Genomic DNA, 13,289 nt, shown 5'->3' with positions numbered 1-13,289 from the left:
GAATTAAAAATAATTCCTTTGAATTTTTTGTTGGATAAATTTTATTTTTTGTTCAAAATGAAATGTGGGGAGGTAATGAAGATGGTAATGTACGAGGCTTAATTTAGCTACGTGAAATTTAGCTTTTTTAAATTTATATGTTGATTTTTTTATCCTCTTATGTAATTGCAATTTTTATGATCCTCCAAAATAAACTGTATATAATATTTCTTGTGTGGATACGATCTTGGGTCTTTTTTTGTGTGTGGCCAGATTACGATCTTAAGTCTAAATATATACTTTTCTGATCTATATTTTTAAATAGATAGATTTCAGGTCACACGTTACTACGTAATGTTCCTAAGTTAGTAAGTTCTTAACTTTGTGATTATAATATATATTACGTAATGTATATTTAGATTATTTGCTCCATCCCCTTCTGCTACCATTTATGCAAATAAAAATATTAATTTTAGATCAAAATGGAAATACAACGTGGGGAGGAAATGTGGGGAGGTGATGTAGATGGTAATGTACGAGGCTTAATTTAGCTACGTGAAATTTAGCTTTTTTAAATTTATATGTTGATTTTTTTATCCTCTTATGTAATTGCAATTTTTATGATCCTCCAAAATAAACTGTATATAATATTTCTTGTGCGGATATGATCTTGGGTCTTTTTTTGTGTGTGGCCAGATTACGATCTTAAGTCTAAATATATACTTTTCTTATCTATATTTTTAAATAGATAGATTTCAGGTCGCACATTATTACGTAATGTTTCTAAGTCCTTAACTTTGTGATTATAATATATATTACGTAATGTATATTTAGATTATTTGCTCCAACCCCTTCTGCTACCATTTATGTAAATAAAAATATTAATTTTAGATCAAAATAGAAATACGACGAAACAAAACTTGTAACATTGTGTATTCAATTTTTTTTTTTTGGCCATAAACAAAATTGGTTAACATGACTCGTCTTAGCAATAAATAAACAGCTATAAAGATTTTTTATTTATATCTAATTTATTATCATATTTATATAACTCATATCCTATATTTATGCTTTGTGGTTACTGTCGTGATTTAACCAATATCTCCCTACCTATGACTTTCTACGGGATATTTTATTTATTTTGCTTTCTAAAAACTTCCACTTCTCATTATCATGATCTCAGTTGCCTCAAAACTGATGGCCACATGAAGGAGGGAGCACATTCCATGCTTATCACAATGATGAGCATGGAGTGCTCATCACAATTTGGACCATCCAGATTGATTTTAGATGATTTAGATTGAATTTAAATTTTTTATATATTTTAATCAATTTTTTGCTTTAATAGATACATAATTTAAAATAAATATAACATCATAACTAACATATCTTTAAAAAATAAATGTATCATTAAAAATTTGTATACTAAAAATTTTAAATCTAAACCATTCATATTAGATTTTGGATGGTTTAGATTGCATTACAATGATGATCACATGGTGCTCATCGTTGCGATAAGCAATGTGAAGAATCGTAATATCATCTCCCATTTTGAATAAAATTACAATTAAGCGGGAAGTTAAAGTAACTTCCATCACCTTTTACCCACTTTCTCCACTTCCTCGTGTTTTTTTTAATTTTTATTTTTCATTTTTTGTGGTTAAAGCCATGATTCCTATAAAAAAAAGTTATGATTTTTTCAAAACTTTTTAAATTTGAATTTTAAATCATATCATATGATATATCATATATGTAGTGAACAAAAAACTAGTTTGGACCGGCCGGTTCAACCAGTAAACCGGTGAACCCGTCAGTGGACCGGTTCGGTCTGGATACTAAACCAGGAAGAAGTTGAATTGGTAGAGAACCGGTCAAATCGGTGTGAACTGATGAAAACAGGTAATAAACCGATTTAAATGATTAGGTTGTTATTAGTTCTATTTTTTCTTATGCAGCTCCTAATATATCAGCCCCTATAGATTTAAATGGATTTTAATGATTATTTTGGTATCAATAATTATTAATTTTAATTAATGATGAACCATAAAGATCAAATTTCTCAATGTTGTTATACTTTGTTACAATTACAATCAAATTATTGTCATATTTTCTTATATTTTGCTATTAGTGATTGTTAATGTTGTTATATTTTGTTATTTTTAATTAAATTATATTATTTTAATATGACCGATTGGATCCTGAGTTGACCCCGATTCGACCAACTAACCCTTGAACCACTATCTCAACTGGTTTAGTGTTCGGTCTAGTTTTTTGTTCCTTGCATATATGAGAAGTTAAGAAGGGGAGAATTTGTTGGATGATTCAAACAACCCTATATTAAGCTGTTTTTTCTCAATAATTTTTATGAGATACTCAAACTTTAGAGTTTTGTGAACCTACGCCTATAGGTTTCATTATGGTTCTGTCTACTCTGCTCTCTGTCTCATCATCTCATTGACTTTGTTGTTCTTATTTGGATACATTTCTTCTCCGTAGTGCTCACGAGTGGATCATCATCTCCACGATTTCTTGAATTTGGATGGCACAAAAAGGAGAGAGTTTAATTTCCATGATTTCTTTTTCTTTTTCTTCCTTCATCTTCTTGTAGGATTCATTTGTTGGTGACAGTAGAGGTCAGCCATCTGTTCAAAGTGATATTGAAATGGGAGCAAACACAAGGTCTAAGGAACAACATTAACTGTGATATGGGAATGGATGCTTTTAATATGTAGGTGCGAAGTTTTTCATGTTATTCAAGCTTTTGTTGACTTAAAACATTAATAGAGCATATAAGAATATTGCACGGGCACCTACAATACGATAAAAGAGGCCTTTTACGGCGGTTAACATGAGCTTTCCATGGTGATTTTGAGTGGGATGTCTATGTCATTGACATAAAAAAGTAGAGGACTTTATTGTATTGCACCTTATTGATATGTAATCATATTTCTATTTTAAAAAATTGAAGTATGTAATACTGAGTTCAAGCAAAAAATAAAATATATAAGATTATGCCTTTAAGACATTATAGCATTATTTTCATTTTTAATAGAATTTAAAAGGACTTATATGCAGTGTTGTTTCTTCGAATTTTTAATACTTAAGGTTCATTATTATATTTACAACTAAAATATTTAATATTTATTTTACATTTTAGATTCAGAATAAAAATCTTGAATAAATATTTTAAATTTTAAATTAAGAAAAACATAAAAATCAAATAACTGTATTTTATGATCTCATTTTTATTTTAAACATACATATGGGATCTTATATTTAGAATAGGAAGCTATACCTAAGAAAGAATGAACACACATCCCATCCAATAATGATTTATAGTTTACATTGTTGATGGTAGTTGTCAAAGTAAATTATACGGGTGTATTTTAAATCTCAAATTGGAAAAAATAAAAAATTTAAATAATTATTTATATATATAGAAGTGGATACTTGGTCTTCCACCAAAATTAAGTGCTTCAATCATGTTTATACATAATATTATAAGTGAAGTCAATTTGTCTTTGTAATGATGTATGGTTAATTGTGATTATATTAGCAAAACATGTTAGAAGAGCATATAGAACATGTAAGAGCAATGACGCTCTAAATATTTTGAAAATAATGATCTTGAATGATAGAAACATCACAAAAAAGAACTTTCAGTATTACTCACAAAGAAACTTTTTATAGTCTTATATCTTGAGCATATATATCAAGTTTTTTTTTTTTGGTGACAGCATATATATGAATTTAACTAATTAACTAATCACTACATAGTCATTGAACTTTTTATAATATATGAAGAAATACTAATTCAAACCCGTGCATTGCGCGGGTACTGTACTAATTGTTAACAATAACAAGAGATTGTCAATAAATTTTTTTTTTTTTCTGGGGAAGAAACCGCTTATCGGTAAACTGAGCACTTGTCAACAAACTTCCAAGAATATGAAGAACGAGATGTGATTGTCCCCCGGGGGGGGGGGGGGACATAATTGTAAATATATAGAATTAATTTGAAAACCAGATAAGATTAAGTTATGAAGACTCGACTTTAAGAAAATGCTTTTTTTTAGAACCTTTTAGATTTACTCTCTTATAGATTTCTTACCTACGTTGAAAATTTCCACACCAAACAGATCCTTGTAACTCTTCAATCTTCTGTAGATTGATTTGATTCTTTTGCCTCATTCTTTCAATTAACGATACATTTTCATCTTCGCAAAGCAATCTTCTTTATGTTTTGTAATCATCAAAACATGGAAATCTAACCTTTTTTTCTCCTTTTAGTACTAGAGAGGTTTGCTTCCCCTCAATATGTGTACAAACATAATTGTCAACGAATTATAGATAAATCAAAAAAGAATATCGCTAGATTAGAAACAATGAACTGAAATGCATTAGCAAGGTATGCAAGATCATTCATAAGTGATCAGTTTCAAAAGCAAAAGCATATATTCATTAACAAATGAAAATAAAAAATTTCAAAGACATAAAAGATGCACCAGTGAACGGTTGACACTATAATGGATTGCTAGGAAAGGCAACTTCAATTATGTGGTTCAGAAGTTCCAAATGACTTAGTCCAAATTTAATTTATTGATCTTTGTCAAGTAGGGAAGGAATTACATATTGTGTATTTTGGGGTCCAGAAAAATGGACAATTATTTTGACTTTGGTTAAAAGTAGCTTTCCTCATTACTCTGGTTTAGGGCTGATTAGTGATTGCTGAATAATTAATGAATTAGGTTAGATATGTTGCGATCCTCCAGTTGCTTTTGCTTGTGCTTTAGTTTACAGAGGAATTCTTAGGTACTCCCAGTGTACTACATCATATAAACTTCTCTTAAATTGCCACATGAGGTGACATGTAGCCTGACATTTATGGAGTCGGTGTATTTTTATAGGGCAGTGTTTATATGATGTGGTACACTGGGAGTACCTAAGAATTCCTCTTAGTTTACAAGCCTGGATCAACCCCTAAATAAAATATAGGAGCCACTTGCATTTGTTTACCGCAGATTAATTGTAGTGGGATTAATAATGAAACCCGCTATGATTTATTATCACTTTCTGCTTTTCCTTTATGCATTAGTCCCTCTTTTTTAAAAAGCTTTTAACTTCATTCCTTTCCGCGTGGGCCATATCTATTATCACGCCAATTTACTTTAAATTGTTAGGTAAGGTTTTCGGATGGAATTGGGAATCTAATTCTGATAGAATCTGCACTGGTGTTACTTAATATTCTAATCACATAGGGTTAGTGAAGGACACATGAGAAAACTAGAATATAATTAACATGTTTGGTATATGCAAACTTAAATGGATCTATTATTGTTATAGGTTTGATATAATTTATGGTTCTTCAATTTTGATTTTGGTTCATCAAGTTTCTTTTCATTTAAAATAGACTAAAATATATATAATTCCCCTCAACTTTACCCCAGTTGTACATAACTTCCCTTTTAAAAATTTAAAAATCACACCCTCAACTTCCAAACCTTCACCATCAGACCCCTGCCGTTAAAATGCAGAATATAATTCACATCAAACTATTTAAAATTACTTTGCAAATGCATGTAATTTTTTTTCTATATTTTATTTATTTGTTCCAAATTAAAATTCAGAATTTACTAAAAGGAGAATGTTGTAATCCTACATTCCTGCTCATAATAATCCCTAACTGCCATCATCTTGTTTCGCCCCATCCTCTGACTCTCAGTCTGGTTCCCAAAGTCAACTTGCCTCTTTCCCTTGATTTATTTTCCCTTCTCAAACATGAGACATTAATTTTCTCTCACCTTAGATGATGTATCATTGCCACTGTATTGTTTCTCGTCTTTCATCTCTCAAAAATGAAAAACCTTGGCATCGAAAACCTTGAATTTGCACCACAAGATCATGTCCGTTCAAAACCAGCGGCCATTCTTTTCTGCATCTCATAGCGTTGATTCAGAATCAAATTATTTGAGTCGAACACAGCTGCCCGAAATTCCCACTAGAATACACTAGAAGCATTGAAAGTTCAACACTAAAAAAAAAAAAAAAGGAGAATTAGAGAGAAGGACCAATAAAGAGTGATATTTATGGGAGAGGATCATAAAAATTAAAATTATTTAAAAGGACCAAATATTTAAATATAAATTTAAAAATACCATATTTTCTTCTTCCAAATCTCTTACATTTTCTGCTATATTCCCTCTTATATTTTATTTTTAAACTAATATGAATCAACACATTTCACTAAATTAAACTGATTTCTCTCAAAGTTTTCAACCTGCGTTAAAATCTATTTAAAAAATATGCAAACATTGTTTACTTATGTAAAAATTAAAGTTTTATTTTCTTTATAAAAGTTAAAATTTTATTTTTAAAATTGTCACTAATTTTAATTGAAAATAAAAATTACATAATTTTGTTAAAATTTAGATTATTATATAATTTATTATATACATGGTTTTAAAAAATTCAAAGCAAATTTTTATTACTTATTATTTTTATTTTATAAGAAATTTATACCAGATTTTAAAATAAAAAAATTCAAGCAATGTTCAGAAATTTAATGAAATCACTTTCTTTAAATTTTTAAAATTATTTATATAATAATCTAAATTTTAATAAAATTCTATAACTCTTATTTCAATGAAAGTCTATGATGGTTTTATAAAGAAAATTTTAGCTTTTGATAAAGAAAATAAAACGTTAATTTTTACGTGATTGAACAATATTTGAGTATTTTTTTTAATTAATTTTTATGTAAGTTGTAAATTTTGAGAGAAACTATGTTTAATTTAGTAAAATTTATTAATTTGCATTAGTTTTAAAAATAAAATATAGAGGAAATATAGGAAAAAATGTAGAAGGCTTCACTAGAAACAATGTAGTATTTTGAAATTTATATTTGTATATTTAGTCCTTTTAAATAATTTTAATTTTTATGGTCCTCTCCCTTAAATATCACTCCCTATTAGTCTTTCTCTTTAATTCTCCCTTAAAAATTATATGTTCATTACATCTTTTTTATATTTATTATTCATAATAATATATATTTTCGCTATTTTCAAAATAATAGTATGAATTATTTTTATTTATTTTTTAACTCTCTTTTCCATTTTCTTTCCTTCCTTACGCGCCAAACTCACAATGTTCATCCATGTTCATTGCTCAGGACTCAGGCGATAGAATGCACTTTTGATTGCCGTACAAAAGGCTTAATTTCCATGCATTCTAGTTCATTATTTGATTAATTAATTTTCATTTGGTTTTCCCGACTTTTGATTGGCTCTGCTATTATCTTTTTTCTTAATTATATTTATAAGGATCTAGAAGATAAATTATTTTTTATTGAACCTCATATTCGAATTTATTGGAAAATGCTAAAGCATGTAAAGTAGATCCCGCCTTTACAAACTTGAGGTGTGGTTTTATCTCAATATAACCATTTTATATTACTCTATTAACCTTAATAAAGTTATTAAAACTGAAGCTTTGAAACTTACCAAATTAAAAAAAAACACTACTAACAAAAAAGTTGTTGGTTGAGATAATAGCAGTCTCACTCTTATAAGAAAGAGAATACAAGTTTGAGTCTCAAAAAACATATTTGTTGAGAGAGTTATTCCTTAACCGCGTAAGATCCGAAAGGAATTAGTCTCAAGTCTAATATGATTTGAGAATAATCTTATTTCAAAAAAAAAAAGAAAAGAAAAGAAAACACTGCTAGCATAGTAGGGAGAGGCGAGAAGGAGGGGAGAATCCCGGGAAAAAGTCCCAAAGCATGACGTCAAAACTGGTATATAGAATAATGAAATGAAAAAAAATACTTCCTCTCTTTTTAAATAGGGAAAATGACATTGAGGTCCCACAGAACCAAAAATACAGCAAATAGGTCCCCTGAAATCCCATAATTTTTCTGAAGTCCCAAAGGGCCTTAGATGCAATTTTCAGAATCTGGAAATTATCCTCTTGCCTTGGCCCTGTTATCAGAAAAAGAGACGGGAGAAGTTCATTTGGTGAGGATTTCCAGCGCAAAATTATCATGGTGAAGCTTCTGTAAATGTGAGGATTTCCATGGGTGAAGAAGATGTTGAAGCTTTTGTAAATGCTAGGAATATGACAAATCTTCAGATGTGGAACTTTTTTCTCTCTCCTCTCCTACCTTTCTTGACAGATTGTGCATTTGTTTGGGAATGGGAAATGAAAAAATCGTTTTTGCCTTTGGTATTTCAAAGCTTTTGTTTTTGGTTTAGGATTCAGAAGTTAATGAATGAAAAAGCTGTGTTTTTGGTTGGTGTGTGTTGTGATTTAAGTTGGGTGTGTAGAATGATAATGGGTGCTCTGTTTTTGGGTGGTTTTCCTCTGTTCTGACGTTAGTTTAGTGGCAAAGGAAAAAAAAGATGAAGGTTAGTGAGGGTAGAAACCCTTAGCACGAAATGGGATTGTGTTGTCAATCACGCTGCGATAGTTGTCAAAGCGTGCCGCGACAGTTGTCAATATAGCTCCTTAAGTTGTCAATGACAGTTGCGTGCTTCTTGATGCAGGTTTAAGTTACTGATGGCGAGTACGTCTAGAAAACATCCAAAATAAGAAGGTTTATCATTATGGAAGATGCAAAGAGCCTGGACACACTGCCAAGACATGCAAGAACCCAAATCCCACCTGAGAACATAATGAAATCAGCTATTTTTTGTATATGAATGTGAAGGGAATATTTTGTAAATAGGTGTGAAGGGAATTTTTTGTAAATGGATACACACCAATAGTTAGTTTCTCGTAATTACATGCAACCACTGTGTTTTTTTAGGATGGGTTGTGAAATAGGTGTAGTTTCATGTATATGAAGGTGTAAATGAAAGTTGACTATGAATTGGCATGTTAGATTCTGTTGTCATTTTAGTTGTCATTACCTGCACCCTGTATTGTCATTAGACCTGTTATGACTTGTCAATAGAGCACTGTCACTTGTCAATTAATTTGCTGATGTAAGTTGTCAACAATATAAATTCAAGTTACATAACTTGTTTTAGTAACATATGATATTTTCAATCACTCTGTCATATTATATTTTTGGTTATTTGTCATATATAATCATTATTAATGAAGTGTCAATGGTGGCATTGTGACTTGTCAATGGTGGCATAGTGACTTGTCAATCATGGCACTAAGACTTGTTAATGGTGGCGCTGTGACTTGTGAATGGTAGCATTGTGACTTGTCAATGGTGGCACACTGACTTCTTGTTGGTGGCATCATGACTTGTCAATGGTGGCACACGGACTTGTCATTGGTGGCACCATGACTTGTCAATGGTGGCACACGGACTTGTCATTGGTGGCACCATGACTTGTCAATGGTGGCACACGGACTTGTCATTGGTGGCAATGTGACTTGTCAATGGTAGCACTGTGACTTGCCAATGGTGGCACACTGACTTGTCATTGGTGGCACTATGACTTGTCAATGGTGGCACATGGACTTGTCATTGGTGGCAAGATGACTTGTCAATCGTCGCACCGTGACTTATCAATGGTGGCACTGTGACTTGCCAATGGAGCACTGTGACTTGCCAATAGAGCAGAGTGACTTGTTAATTGAACATAACTCTGAGTAACACCTTCTGATTAATTATATTTTAATATAAATATTACTTAACATTATAAATAAATAACACCTTCAGTTGTAAAAATTTTGAATATCAATTGTTAATATGCACATATTCATTTGTTATGAAATTGTTATATCACTTGTCATTAACTCATGTTATATTACTTATTAATATTACATAAATTTATCAATATCAATAAAGATATAAAACAACAAAAATAAAAATGTTAGTTGTCCCCAAGAAATTGGTATCATAACATCTGATAACAAAGATAATAATATTATAAACATAATTTGATCAGTTTGTTACAAAAGGATCTATTGACCATTAAACTATTGCCACTCATGGCTCACACCCTTAGGTGCCACTCATGGCTCACACCCTTAGCTGATTTCATTATGTTCTCAGGTGGGATTTGGGTTCTTGCATGTCTTGGCAGTGTGTCCAGGCTCTTTGCATCTTCCACAATGATAAACCTTCTTATTTTGGATGTTTTCCAAACGTACTCGCCATCAGTAACTTAAACCTGCATCAAGAAGTACGCAACTGTCATTGACAACTTAAGGAGCTATATTGACAACTGTCGCGGCACGCTTTGACAACTATCGCAGCGTGATTGACAACACAATCCCATTTCGTGCTAAGGGTTTCTACCCTCACTAACCTTCATCTTTTTCTTCCTTTGCCACTAAACTAACGTCAGAACAGAGGAAAACCACCCAAAAACAGAGCACCCATTATCATTCTACACACCCAACTTAAATCATAACACACACCAACCAAAAACACAGCTTTTCCATTCATTAACTTCTAAATCCTAAACCAAAAACAAAAGCTTTGAAATACCAAAGGCAAAAACGATTTTTTCATTTCCCATTCCCAAACAAATGCACAATCTGTCCAGAAAGGTAGGAGAGGAGAGAAAAAAAAGTTCCATACCTGAAGATTTGTCATATTCCTAGCATTTACAGAAGCTTCAACATCTTCTTCACCCATGGAAATCCTCGCATTTAAAGAAGCTTCACCATGATAATTTTGCGCTGGAAATCCTCACCAAATGAACTTCTCCCGTCTCTTTTTCTGATAACAGGGCCAGGGCAAGAGGGTAATTTCCAGATTTTGAAAATTGCATCTAAGTCCCTTTGGGACTTCAGAAAAATTATGGGATTTTAGGGAACCTATTTGCTGTATTTTTGGTTATGTGGGACCTCAATGTCATTTTCCCCTTTAAATATAAAACCTACTAAAAAAATTTATTTTAATTACAGATATAAGATTTTGATCTATTTTATTTTTTAAATTTCTAATTCTCTTTTTTAATTCTCATTATTGGTTGCGCATATTTAAAGGTTCAGTAATGGAGTAATACCCAATACGAGTAATTAAAAGAAATGTTTTAAAAAAACTTAACACGCATATTTAATGAATAAATAATTTAATTATTTCTTAATATTTATAAATTAGTTATATAACTTATATATTTAGAATAAAAAAAAACCAACTTTGTAAGTAAAAAACCTGGTCCCACAATAGATAAGATGACGAAAATAGGGTATTATAAATGAAGATAAATCAGAATATGATAAAACATATTGCATATATAAAATTTAGTGCCGTTCAGTTGAACTTATTTGGAATGGAATCTGCAATTTGAAGTGACATCTAAAACTGGGAAAGATCAAAGAAAGGCTTGCGTGGGTCTGGATGCTTTTAGAATCTCTTTTTCTCCAATAATTTTATCTCTGTTGTTGAAGTACAAAAATAAATAATTCAGATTTAACATTTTAAAAAGTAGATGTCTACCTTTTCTCTTCTATTTATATAATATTATAATAATAATTTTATAAAATATGAAATATGAAATATCCATTATTTGATTTAAGGAAAAATATGAGATTTTGAGAAGAAAATTAAAAAAAAAAATCTGAGATTGTCTCTTCCCGGGCTTGCTTGGGGTAGTGGCCAGTGGGTCGCATTTCGCTTTCCCCAAATCATTAATGCTGGGGTGAAGGTAGCTTTTCAAGTAAAATTTAGAAGACAGACGAAGCAGGACAATAGTGTTGTCCAAGGCCAGGAGAATTAGCAATTAGGGATTGTAAATAAGAGAATCACAAAATTGTCTTTGTAGCGATGCTTTAAATTTCTATTTAGAATAAATCAATAAAACATAGAAAACATGAAATTTTAAATAATTTGATGTGGCTTATATTCCATTAAATTTAACTGTCATTTTAATGGCAAGGGTTTGATGATCAATATCAGAAAGTTAAAGGTCTGATTTCTAAACTTTTAAAGATAAGAGAGATTATATGCAACTGGGTTAAAGTTGAGGGGAGTTATATGTATTTTAGTCTTTAAAATATTGATCATTATAATTCAGTAAACATATGGACCATTTTGTCCCTTGGAGGTACCAAAATCTATGATTTGAAATTTGAAGGATCAAAACCAAAATAAAAATAAACTCGAGGAATCAAAGATTATATTAACCCTTGTTATAAACTATAACAGAATTAGATAATCAAAATGAATTATCTCTTTGATTTCTCAGTCTTTAGGGAACTAACTAAGTTAGTACTGCTGGAGTAGTTTTCAAAGTCATTTATTGACAATATAATTGGTCTGTTCTTGAGTGGGTCAAGAAATCTATTTTTTAATTAAAAAAAACAAAAGGAGCAATTACAAAGGATAATAATATTGAGCTACTTGATTGACCGTAAAGAATGTTATAATGTTATAAAGTTAAATTTTTGATGGTGCAATTTCCTCTACGTGATTATTTAATTAATCATGGGTCACCATGGCCTGTGCTAAGTGAAAATTATAACATATCTTTGAAATATCATGTTTATTTATATTCCTTTTTAAATAGAATCAGTTTAAATTACATATTTTATCAAAATTAATTTTAATTTTTTTGTTTTTATTTATTTATGCATCTAAATAAAAAATATTGAAAAATAAATTACTGTTTTGTTTAATAATATAGCTTCATTTTTGTCCACCGGGAAGATAAGAGAGCAACATCACGTCGTATCTTATCAACATCACGTCGTCTAATGCGGATAGATTTGCGTCGAGACGCGGCTTGTGAAATTCGATAAAAAGAAAAAAAATTGAATTTTTTCAAAAGGTTTTTACCAAAAATAAAAAAAGCCAAGGAAAATCATTATAATCAATATCAATATATATATATATATATGCACATATAAATGTAGAGTAGTAACTAACCCTTCCATCGACACGAGTTTAGCCATACAACTACAACATTAAAATAATAAAAATTAGAAATACTATATTATTTTGTTATCAGGCTATTTGTATCATATAATTAAGCTTTCCACCATGAACATGTTTCCCAAAAAGTAGAGTAGCCAACAGCCTTTTTTGTGTGTCCAGGACTAATCTTCCGTTAAAATATTAGAAATACTAGATTATATTGTTATTAGACTATTTATATCATATAATTAAATTTCCCTCCATGAACACATTCCTAATATCACCTTCGAAAAATTTGGCAATAACAAAATAGAATTTTCACTGGGTTTTTGTTTTTGCCAAGTTTAATGATCACTATACATCATATTGATTAAATCATATAATTTCGTAATTGAGAAAACGAAAAAATTAAATAAAATATTGTTAACTCTAGATGAATAAGAAATTATATTTTTATATGATTCTTATATCATATGGTTTTCTGATT

Source organism: Neltuma alba, unplaced genomic scaffold (assembly GCF_004799145.2).
Source record: "Neltuma alba isolate B1F8T4 unplaced genomic scaffold, ASM479914v2 tig00000105_pilon, whole genome shotgun sequence".
NCBI lineage: Eukaryota > Viridiplantae > Streptophyta > Magnoliopsida > Fabales > Fabaceae > Neltuma > Neltuma alba.
This window is presented reverse-complemented; position numbering follows the sequence as displayed.